General features: G+C 41.4%; 1 pseudogene; it reads left to right on the forward strand.

Annotated features, from left to right (window-relative positions):
- Positions 1–320: 320 nt before the first annotated feature.
- Positions 321–13,082, forward strand: part of LOC124622877 — a 39,644-nt pseudogene continuing 26,882 nt past the window's right edge.

Below are 13,082 nucleotides of genomic sequence, written 5' to 3' on the forward strand. Positions count from 1 at the left end.
GGAGGGGTTAAAACAACGGAGTCACTTGAGAACATACCCCATTTACTGATGGAAGGATTCGGCGGTTCGGTCGCATGTGGCGACCGTGACAGGACTTACCAAGTTTGTAGAATAATGGCTGCAATAAAAGTGTTTTATATAAACTTGTAGTTTCAAGAAAAATTTTAATTTTAAATTCTGTTGTAGACAAATATACCACAATTGGTAAGTTCAAGACGACAACCTGCAAAGCAGCAAAAGAAGGTCCAATAGTAGGAGTTAAACAAGTAATACTTGGTTTAATAAACATTTCTATTAGGCACGAAATACAGCAGCATAAGATGGAGTCGAATAGTAACAAGCAAGACGAAAACATTACAAGGTCAGACCCAGAATTAGGGACCATAGATACTGTTGTAGGGTTGGAAAATCCTATAGATGAATCCACACTCACAAAACAGGAGGAACGGGAAGTGAAACCAAAGGTAGTGAAAAGTGAACCCAATGTATCTGTGGATGCAAGTCACAAGGGAGAGGATATGGAATTAACAAGTTTGTTAAATAGTATGATGGCACAAATTCGAGAAGGGAATGCTAGTTTGAAAGCAGAAATGGCTAGTCATATATCCCAACTGGATGAAAACCTATCTGGTAAAATAAAAGCCAATTTAGATATTTTGAATACGCAAAGCCAGCGTATCACAGAGGTAAACCAATCAGTAAATAGCATTAGGGCTGAAATAACAAATGTTCAGAGAAAAGTCACAGAAATAGAGAAAAGATTTGATACCGAAATTCAGAGAATAGAGAAATCAGTGGAACCTTTGGTTAGTGAAAAATTAGAACCGATAATTGAAAGTAAATTACAGGTGATAGTACCAGTTGTAAAGAAAGAGATTGTTAAAGAAACGGCAGCTGATATTGAAACACTGCGCAATACCATGTTGAGTTTTGATGCATGTGTGCAGGAGCAGGAAAATACACTGCGTAATGAGATAAAATTGTTAAGTCAGCAAGTTCAGAATCAGACGTTTCTTAACTGTAGTGGTATCCCATTGGTAATGCAAAAATCGGAAATACTGAGTAGGGAGGAAAAATACGATCCTCAAAAGAAACAAGGTGGATGGCATCCAATGGATTTTATAAAAAATTGTGAACGTGTCTTACCAACACACATGTCGGATAAAGAAAAAATTAATTTAGTAATAGACGCTTTAGCAGGTCATGCTAAACGTGGGGATTGAATTTGAATATCGACAATTTGAAGTTTACAGACTTCAAAGAAAAGTTCCTTGAGGAATTCTGGGGCACACAACAGAGGGATAGGTTGTGGAGAGAATTCGTTGTCGCCAGAATGCCAGAACATGGGCGTGGGCTCATGAAAGAATACTGTGAAGGATGGTTCAAGCGTATGGAGTATCTTAAAGATCGTAGATCAGAATCGGAGATAGTGTGGGAGTTGTGGAAAAAGCTACCTGACGATTCAAAGCGTTATGTAGGAGGCACTCATCGAACATTCGATGAATTTTTAGAAAAAATCGAGAATGAAGATAGGTGGCGTGAAACTAGAGAGTTTCGAGGTTTCAGAAATCAGAATGGAATAGTAAAAGGTGGTAGGAATGAACCGCAAATTAACATGATGAGAGGAAGAGGTCGAGGAGGTAAATCTCAGCGAGGGAGAGGACACTATCAGGGAAACGGGATGCATTATCAAAATCAGGAAAACTAAATACCGCGCAGGTCAAGGGCCTAACGCGCGCGGAAAGAAAGAAATGGCCCTAATATAGGGAAGATCGGAGTAGTCAGTACTATAGTAGGATAGTGCGTCGTTCGCCTGAAGAGCAGTTACATAAACGAAACTTTGCGAAGTCTAATGCAGGGATACAAACAGAGGAGAGAGAGCAGGGAGGAATTATTAAGGGAAATGAAGCAGGAAAAGAATATCGGTCGGATGTGAAGGGTCACGTGAATGAAATAAGTACAATTCGAGGTCAGAGTGACGAATTGATGATGGAAGAGTGAGAGAAGGCGTTGTTTGTCGGTAGGGATGGCAACTGTGCAGAGAGGCAGGGGCAAGGTAGGAGTGATGTGACTTATGGTAAAAGGTTCGTACGAGTAGTCGACGAATCGCATCGAGAAGCAATTAAAGAGGAAAGGGTGGATAAGAAAAAGGGGCATAGTGCAGAGACGCATGCCGATTCAGAAATTACCTCATATGCAGAATATGTACATCAGCTCAAAAGCCAGCCAGCACAATTAGAAAGATCTTCCACTCAAGTGATTAATTTGGACCCGAATATGACAGTGTTAGAGAGCCATACCGATTATGATGTGTACCTAGTGACAGCAAGAGTACATGAGTGTGATGAAGATTCTTTTAAAGAAATTAGAGAAAGTGTATCTAACCAAGGGAAAGAGTGTTGTGATCCCTGTAGTACTGAAGCCAATGAGTTGAGTGAGACTGGAATTCCATTAGTAGGGGAAAATAATGAAAGTAAGAGTGGCGAATGTACTATCCAACAAAGGGAAAGTAGAGAAATGGATTATAATTTGCAAGAATTATTTGAATCCGAAGAAGGTCATATTTCTAAGGAGGAGGAATTATCGTCAGAATCATCAGAAAGCATCCAGGGAGAAAAAGAAGTAGAGAAAGTTTCCGATTCTGCAACCGAGAGTTCAGGCATGACAGATTCGAATGAGAATGAGATGGCATTAAAGAGCCTAGACGAAGGACTATTGGAAAAAGTGGTGAAAGAATTTAGGATGAAAAGGAGAAAGAAACCTCCAGATGGAATGGTCAGTATAAAAACCGGAAAAATAATATGGCAAGACTTGGCGGTGGAAAAGGATTTATTATGGGAAGATAAAGAAAGTATGAAAGAGGACAATAGGATGCAAACAATCCTACCCATTAATATATGTGGATACGATTTATATGTATTGTTGGATACGGGTGCTCAAATAAGTGCTATTTTGCAAGCATTTTTTGAGATGATCAAAGAGCAACGAGGAGTAGTCATGATGCCAGTAACAGGTGTTAAAGTGATAGGGGCGACAGGGAAATGTAGTAAACCTGTTAAACATCAAGTGATGATGGAATTTAAGATAAAAAACAAGCTATTTTCGAATGCATTTTTAGTAGTTCCAGAGCTCAGTGCCGAGATCATTTTAGGCATTGACTGGTTAATAAAACAGAAAGTAATTATAGATTGTGACAAAGGGATAATAGTTTGTAAAGTTGATAGTGAGGTATTAGAAATACCATTTGAATCATCTAGAGTAATGGAAGAGAACCAGCTGAGATGGATAGAATTTAGAGATGATCATGATTCAGGAATAGGTCAAAAATTCGATTGGTTTCTCGTGAGGCAGATAGTTGAAGATGGAAATAAGGAGACACTCCTTCGAAATGTAGTGGATAAAACGGAAGGATTATCTGATGCCCAAAGGGAGGATCTATGGCAAATTCTGAAAGAAAATCAGGAGGTATTTTCGGACAAACCGGGACGACTGATAAATTATGAGTACTGCATGGAGGTAGAGGAGCATGAACCTTTCTTTAAACCACCATATAATGTACCCGTGTCTAAGAAAGGAGCAGTTCAAAAAGAAATAGATAAAATGGTTTCATGTGGGGTCATTGAACGGAGTTCTAGCCCATATAATAACCCACTGGTAATAGTAGGTAAGAAGGATGGAAGTGTACGAATAGTGATAGATGCTCGTACTCTGAATAAAGTAGTGAAGAGGGAGTTGGATCGTCCAGAGAACATAGATAATTTATTGCAGAAGTTTAATGGTGTAAAGTACATGACTAGTTTAGACCTAACTGCAGGATACTGGCAAATTCCATTAAGTGAGGAGGCTAGGAAGTACACGGCATTTTTATTCAATGGCAAATGCTACCATTTCACAGTGGTACCATTTGGCCTAAATACTTCCGTTTCAGTGTTCATTCGGGCTTTAGACAAAATTTTAGGGAGTGAACTTAGTTCGCTAATCACGGTTTATGTAGATGATTTGTTAATTGCTACAAGGACATGGGAAGAGCACATGGAGTTATGCGACAGGGTGTCCAAGGTTTAATTAAAGGAGGAATGACCCTGAACCTGAAAAAATGCGAGTTTGTGAAGAAAGAAATAAAGTTTTTAGGTCACATAGTAACACCAGAGGGAATTGAAAAGGATCCCGATAAAGTCAAAGCAATAAGAAATTGTCCGGCTCCCAAGAATAAAAAACAACTAAAGTCGTTTATAGGACTTTGTTCCTTTTATCGTAAGTATGTGGATGATCAGGTGTTCAATAGCCCACATCTGAACAACCTACTTAAGAAGAACAGTGTGTATATATGGACTGAGGAATGTGAAACAGCATTCAACCAGCTAAAAGACAATTTGGCTAAAAACATAAAGTTATGGCACCCTGACCTGTGTGAACCATTCCACATGGCAACAGATAGTTCAGATTATGGATTGGGAGTATCCATATTTCAGGAGGTAATGATGGATGGGAAAAAAACTCATAGACAAATAGCATTTGCGAGTAGAACCATGTCTAAGTACGAAAGAAACTATACGGTTTCAGAGAAGGAGGCTTTAGCTATAGTATGGGGTTTTAGGAAATTTCAACTTTTCTTATGGGGGCATAAGACTGTGGTCCATACAGACCACAAAGCTTTAATATTTTTGAAGGACTGCAGATTGTTACATAACAGGTTGACCAGATGGGCGCTGTTTTTACAACAATTTGATATAGAGATCAAGTATGTTAAAGGGAAAGAACATGCAGTACCGGATGCTTTGTCGAGATTACCGGAAGGATGTGAGACACTAGAAAGTGTAAAGGATAGGGAAGATGTTTTTGAGGTGAATTACTTCAAAAAAGCGGAAGGAAGAGAAAAAATTAGGGAAATATGTCGGAATATGCGAAGATATCAAAGTGATGATGATGCACTCAAGTCGGTAAAGGTCAAGTTTGACAATCTGGACGCAACTAACATAAGGGCTTCATATAAAATACATAAAGGTGTACTGTATCTTCAAAGATTAAATAATCCAGGGAAGTGGAGAGTATGTTGGCCGGAACGACACACTGAAGTGCTGATAGACTATGTTCACTTGGCATATGGCCATTGTGGTGCACGGAAGTGTACCGATAAGTTAGATGAATGCATTACCTTTAACAACATGGCACGAAGGGTAGCACAGAGGATAAGATCTTGTGATCTATGCCAAAAGGCGAAAGTAACAAATGCAACTAATCAAGGGGCCCATGCAATCAATAAAACCTGATGAACTATTAGAAATAGTAGCAGTAGATATCTTTGGACCATTACCGAAAACCATGGGGGGTTTTGTGTACATATTTGTATCAGTTGAACTTTTCTCAAAGTATATAAAGCTATATCCCTTGAGAAAAGCTACTGCCAGAGCTGTGTATGATAAAATGGTGTGTGATTATCTTGTGAAAGTAGGGAAGCCAAAGAGAATACTATCAGATAATGGTGTTCAGTTTTGCTCAAAAATGTGGAAGGATGGGATAACTGAGAAACAGGTAGAAGTGGTACATATCTCAGCTTATCACCCATCAAGCAATCCGGCAGAAAGATATATGCGTGAGATAGGTCGGTTATTTAGGACGTACTGCCATAGTAACCACAAGAAGTGGGGCATTTATGTGAGTGAATTCGAAGAAATCATGAATTCATTAACAAACGAGAGCACTGGATTTACTCCAGAAGAAATCCTGAAAAAGACGAGAAGTAAAAGTCTAGTAGAAGACCTACTAGAATTTCCAGATAGAGTTGAATTAGATTATGATAGTAAAAAGAACTTAGTAAAAGACAAGATGAGAAAACAAGCAGATGCGAGAATTCGTCGTCATGACGAAAAAGTAAGGAATCCTAAATTCAAAATAGGTGATCTCGTTCTTGTAAAAACACATGAAAAGACAAGTGAAATTAATAACGAGATCAGCAAATTTAAATATATATATAATGGACCATTTAAAATAGTGTCCATACCCAATGTGAACGCTTATTATTTAGAGTACCCATTAACAGGCAAACGCCTGGGAGTAAGAAACATAGTGGATCTCAAAAGGTATGAACCACGAATTCTACCAGATTGAAAATAAATATATAAATAAATATTAAAGTAAACCAATATGTAAATAGTTTTGTTTCTTTTGTTCTATGTGAAAGGTAAATGTTCACTAAAATATGTTGCAGTATTCTAATGAAACTTCTAGTTTAAGTAGAGACTAAACAGACTGGGAAAGACTGAGCTTCTAAGAAAGCCTTAATAGATGTGTAAATAAGTGTTGTGGAAGAGGTAGAAAAGTGAGGAGGTAAAGTGAAAAGGACGGGCTATAAAGTAATAGGCGCATAACGTGTGTTTTACTTGCCTGAGATAAAAGAAGTGTATTTAAAATTTTTGTAAAAAAAATGTTTAAAGTGTACTGTGTTTAGATGTAAGAAAATTGTAAAGAATATATGTAAATCATTTATGTAATGTTTAGCAGGAAAGATAGAAAGAATTGGTGTTTAATTTTAAATAAATAATATAAGTACCGAGGTGTATCAGTAAGAAAGGGAAAACCCTTGGTAAAAAGCTTAACGAACATTTCAGATTCATTATAGGAGAGACTTCTTATTGAATTATCACTGTTAGATACTTCAATAAGAAGTGGGGCATGTGTAATGGAACTGAAATGATGGTGGGCTGACAGTAATTTGGAGCCCGCGCGTCGGAAACGGGCGCGCTGGTGTGAGACTGCCAGGGAGTGCACCCTGATGCCATCTATTGGCGAAACTGGGAATTAGCGCTGTCTCAGACAATGCGCTAAGCTATCGGAGTCAAATGTATTCTTTTTCTTGGAAATTATAAGCTATTACTGTATGATTTAATGTTATAAAGCGCTAGTAGTAAATTATTATGACTGGTATGAACTCCAGGGTAATAAAGATAAATATTCTTAAATACTAAATGATTTCGGTGAAAAAGTGGTAGGGGAACGCCCCCACTCTTGGTGATACGAGTGTAGCTAGAGGTAGCTGGAGACACAGGGACTGAACAATGGAATGGCCTGGGGAGTGTTGACGTGAGCGGACGTGCATAACTGTGCTCACGCAAAAGTGACTGTGCAACAGCGAAAAGGAGAATATCGTCGCCGTTTGTGGAGTAGAACGCGACGAATGGTTGTCGAAGCCGTCTCTATGCCACTGGGGCTGATTGTAAGAGTTCCTGCGCCCAGATTTTATGGCGGACGCGCAGTAGCTTATACGAGTGCTACAGCTCGTAGTTCCAGCCGCCATTAAGGGCACGAGGCGTGAAGAGGAAGAGCTGCGTTAGCCACATGCATCTCACCACCAGCACCGACACGTCTACCCAAGGCAAGACTGCTTGAAATTGTTAAGTCGAACTTTGTATACATGTAAAAGGAGAATACCAGTTTTCTTTTGTGCAAGTGCAGAAGACAGAATATAGTAATGAGTAAAATTACGACGCATGTTGTTCATTGTAAAGTGTAGTAACCTGAAACATAGTGTAGTGAAATCAGACTGAGGCCACCATCGCCTCTTCCATTTACAATTCTTTTGGGTGTAGAATACTTTAGCGTATAAGAACCAGAAAAGAGCAATGGTCACACCAGAATGAGTCGCCTATTTATAGTTACTTAAATTTTTCTGAGTAACCTTTCAAGTAAAGTCACTTAACTAATTCTATAGCAATTGGCCAAAGAGTAATATCCAAAATCATTAAATAAGTTGAAGGATAGAATTTTGTTAACCTAAGTTGCATAAGTTGTCTTGGTGGTAATTACCAAGCCAACTCACAGAAATTGAGAGAGTATTTGCTTTGTAGAATCACCTAGAATGATCAGAAATAGTAATATTCAGAATTAAGTTCAAAATTCAACTCAAGCCGTTTCACTTTGAAACGAGCCAAAAAATTGATTTATTCTTTTGCTCCTTCAGAGCTGGCGACCGTAGTTATAAGTATTTTCAGGAGGATTCGACGATAAGTCTGCTGCTCTCGTCGTGCTGATAGGATTACCCACTGCTGCTAGCAGTGGTGATTGGATACATAAGCTCACTACCAAGTTAAGTGGGTCAGGTAGGCAGTGTTACCGTGTGAACTGTAGGGCACTGTAGGCCGTGGATCGAACCCGTTCAATCATCACAGCTCTTTGAGAAATAGTCCGGTTAGGAGTGTACTAATCCAATAGGTAAATACTGGCGAGTAACGGTCAAAAATGTATACGCAAGTGAATTTAGCAAGGTCCATGTAGCACCTAGTTAATGTGGTGTAATGGCGAGGGTAGGAGCGGAGTAAAAGTGAGCTGAGCTTGTGGCAGCTGTGCTGTCTTCAAAGATTAATAACGCCAGAATTCACTACTAACTCTTACCATTAGGGCTGAGCTATTTACGGTTAAAATACGTAGCAGTAAGCGCAAAGGCGTGACAGCTACAAGTCCGTATTGGCTTTATACATACGGAAGTAGGAAGCGGGTCATTCTGTCAGTGGAGGGGTTAAAACAACGGAGTCACTTGAGAACATACCCCATTTACTGATGGATGGATTCGGCGGTTCGGTCGCAGGTGGAAGACGGAGACGGACGAAGACCAGAGTCCCACGCTGCTGGCGACGGCGACGGCGACGGCGGGTGGCAGGAATGCCACAGCTGCTGCTGCTGCTGCTGCGGACGGGGCTGGGGCTGCTGCTGCTGCTGCTGCTGCTGCCGCTGGGCTGGCTGGAACGCTGCTGCTGCTGCTACTGCTGCTACTGCACTGAACTGGCTGGCTGGCTGCTGCAGGCTGGACCGCTGCTGCTGGCCGGGACCACTGCTGCTGGCCGGGACCGTGACTGGGACCGGGACCGGGAGTGCTGCTGCTGCTGCTGCTGCTGGGCTGGCTGGCTGGCTGGCTGGCTGGCACCTGAAAAACCTAGCACTTCGATTAGTGCTGGAATGGCCCATCGAAGGGCGGTAACCTTGCGGAGTACCGCCGGAGATGCACAAGATCAAGAGGATAAGGAGGTGTTTAAGTCCAGAGCATTTCTCCCATATGTCGGGAACATTTCATCGAAAGTAGACAGAATTTTAAAGAAACATCATGTGAAAGCAATCTTCCAGCCACCTACAAAGACTCGTGCTCTTCTGGGCTCAGCCAAGGATGATCTGGGATTACGGAAGGCTGGAATTTATAAAATACCGTGCGAATGTGGGAAAGCCTACATTGGTCAAACCACACGCACAGTACACGATCGCTGCGTTGAACATGAGCGCCACACTCGCCTTTTACTGCCCAGTAAGTCGGCCATGGCCGACCAATGTATTTCCACAGGACATACTATGGATTATTCGGAGGAGGAGGAGATCCTTCTGGGATTCAGTTGTGAAGGAATCCGTGGAAATACGTTCAGCTGATAATCTCATTATTCGTGATGGCGGCTTTTTATTGAATAAGGCCTGGGAACCGTTGATTTCGTTAATTTCAACCAAAAGAAAACTTTTTATGGCTTCTGACATGTCGAGCGACAAGTAATTTTAATTTTAATATTGAAATTTTGCATTTTATTGTTTTGGACACGTCTGCGTGCATGTTTTACTTTTTTCACGCATTCGTTTGCGCTCCATATATGCTGTTATATTGTAGAGGGCCTTGGAATCGACAGGTGGCGCGCATGCTACGGTAACTTGAGCATGCGCGCCTGCGGCACTTTTACATATAAATGGAGCGACTTGCACTAGCAATCTCCAGTTTCAAACACTCGCCTGAAGATGGCTGTAAGGTTGACAGCCGAAATATCGTGGAAAGAAGTCGATGAGATCCGGCTGCAATCCCGAAATCATGTGGAATTTTCGATACGCTGGGAAAATTTCAAGTCACACACTTATACTGGGTGAAAGTCTGTACGAACCAGAAATGCTGATGCAGGAAATGTGCATCCCACACCAGCACCTTCCATATACAGACCAAATGACAAATGATAATTCACGTCATCATATACAACTTCTTCAGGAAGCCAGACCAAAGGGCAGTCCTAGACATATTGACAGAGAAAATGTTACTACGAAAACACTTAACAGAGAGAACTGTAGAAAGTAGCAAGTACACCTGCAACTGTTTTACTCATGTTATTCGGTGCTGTTATCCGTCTTGGGCTTTATTGTCCTGAACCTTACACCAAACTAACCGCGATTTCTTTCTCTTAAGTAAAGAGCACAAAATTGGATCCTGCTCAGTGATTGTGTTTACAGTGAATAGTTGGAGGACTGGAGCGTATTTAATGGCTCCAGAACCAACACTTAACACAGAATCTCGTAATGCTTTGCAAACAGTGACGGAATACTGTTGTCTCTGGGTCACGCGTCATTAATTTTAGGAAATTTACCACCAATATACAAATTATGTGACCAATAAAGAGGCAAGGGGTTAACGATATTTACTGTTTGAGGTGGAGCTGGTCTGCTGGCGAACAGAGGCAGGTCTGAGTGTCACCACCCTAGATGTGGCTGTAGTGGTGTGCTGCTTGGGTATCTCGAGGATGCCTGACGTCCCACCAAGAAAGCAGAAAACGTCAGCTGTGGTGGGGTTAGCTGGTAGATAACACCATGGAGGCACAGGTCGGAGTCGGTCTATGAAGCTTCTCTAGTTAGTAGGTTGTGGTCGGATGGGGCGACTTTTGTGAGCACTCCAGTAATATGTGCGCTGACTTAACGAAGAAGGGAAGTATGAGACAGCTGGAGCACGTAACTGTACCGACTGGTGCTGGATGCACGCTGGTCTGTAGAATCAAATTGTGGATCCCAACGCGGATAATGTTAGCTGACGGTGGTGATGTGTTCCTGCACCAGGTGTTGAGCAACAAAAGAGTTTGGCCGTACATGCGATGACAGCTGGGCGTACGGATGGCCCAGGCCTGGAACATAGATCTCCAGAGTAGGAGGCCAGCAATAGACAGAATTTAGCCAACAGGTGGTCCGCCTTATAGAACGCACCAAGTCAGGAGCCTTCACACGGACAGGACAGGAGAAACGCAGGTAGTGGATACAGCAGCCGGTAGAAGCAGCTTCTTGACCTGTTTCCAGCCGTGGACTGGAGTCGACCTCCTATCCAATGGGCCGCTGGCGGTTACGAATGCTGCCTGTCTAAAATGCGCAATACTCGTACAAGCCAGGTAGCAGTTGTGTCTAAAACGGAAGTACTTCTCTCTCTTATGCCACAACACAAGTGAGGCGGAAGGCGTTGCCATTGGGCAAGCATGACATCATTGCCCCAGCCGTTCTGCTATCGCAGCGATTTCACGCTGGTGATGTAAGTTCGCCTTTCGGAAGTGGTTTCTGTGCTGTCAACCAAAAAAAAAAAAAAATCGCTGATCGGCCACTCTGCTGAGGTATCTTGTATCATCCTGCAACGACGTCACTGGTAAGATGGTGACGATGTTCTGCTGGTAAAGGCAGAACAGTGCTACAACGAAAATTTTATACATCAAACCGAAGGCTCTATGCAATTTGGATCTTTCCTTTCGGACCAATGATGGTGACAGGCGTCTATCTGTTGTGTACATTGTTCCGAGTAGTCAGCGCGTACACAACTTTCCCACTAGAACGCGCCCCGCTAAGCACAACAGCGCAGACGCAGCGCTCGTCCGTCTCCGCTCTACGAGAGGGCGCTGTCTTAGAGACGGACCAAATTCTGCTTTCGCCGATCCGCGTATTAATAAGTAACTGAGCGAATGAGATTGCTGCCAACGTAGAACCTTTTCTCCTCGCGGATGACACTCGCGCAGTGATACCTGAACGCTCGAGGTATTATAACGAGTGTACAGACCCCCGATTAGTCAGTTTGCATCAGTCTGCCTTAGTCTGAATTACTCTGTAGTCAAGTTTCAGTCTGCGCCTAATAAGGTTATCAAATTCCTGTATATACCCATGAAGAGAAATGTATAGACACTATGTCAAGTATCAGATATGTGAGAATAAGATTAACGTACCAAGACCAAAGGAACTTCACATTGTCAATTGTAAATAGCATCCAGAACCAAGTTAAGTTATTTTTATGCTTGTTATTATTTTAATAAATGTGTGTGAAAATTAATCAAGTTCTGTTTACAGTTGGTCACCGTCAATCTGCTACTCTAAGCGTGCAAGTGGCATTTCTATCGTTTGACCTAACGGCAGAAGATAAACACGCCACGATAAGACCACGAGACATATTGATGACACTCGCCTACTTCTTTATAGCGACAAGTCAAATAATCTGACGGTGTGTGTACCGAAGGTCTTACAGTACGCACACCACAGTATCCTTTCTTAAAATTGTGTTATTTTCTTCTAAATTACTAACATTTCTACGTAACACCATCCGTTTCCTTCACTTCATCTGAAGTTTCTATTTTGCTTAATTTTCTTTGTAAACCACTATTGCTTCTTTGATGTTCTTTAAGAAAACAGTATATGTTCGTATTGTCGAACAGCTAATGATATTACACGATGAAACTTATAAAATATACGATCTGCTCCAAGATTCCACTTAAAAGTCTTCAAATATGCAATAAAGAAATGAAGTAAGTGAAATGAGAACACGACGCAATATGTGAACTAATGCAAACGTTCATAACAGAAACTTTGGGCGGAGCGTTTATCCAAAATGATCTTCAGTTTCGGCTCCATGCGTTTATGTAATTTTGATTGCCAAAATTTTGGTTCTGGTTCCTCCAGTCTGAAAACTGTTGTTAAAATTGTATTAGCTTTTAAAGTCAAATTTAAAACTTGTTTTCTACTTTCCTCTAATTTTGTTTTTAAAGGAACGTTGGTTTGCTTATACTTTACATGTTTCTGTCCCTATAGGGCCAGTTCACGAAACTGATTTCCCTTACATGGCAGCCACTTGTATACTTTGATTGTATGCTTCTCTCCTGTGCCTACATTACTGCAGAGATGAGCTAGTTGGTGTGGTGTGAGCAATGATTAAGATAAGGGTGTCGCCTTAGCGAGCGCCAGGGCATCCACAATTGGTTTTATGATGGTGTTATTATTGCTTTTTGTGCTTTTGTGCCCTGTATCATACTCTTTGCTTTGATGTCTTTGGCTTCGGT

Source organism: Schistocerca americana, chromosome 7 (assembly GCF_021461395.2).
Source record: "Schistocerca americana isolate TAMUIC-IGC-003095 chromosome 7, iqSchAmer2.1, whole genome shotgun sequence".
NCBI classification, from domain to species: Eukaryota; Metazoa; Arthropoda; class Insecta; order Orthoptera; family Acrididae; genus Schistocerca; species Schistocerca americana.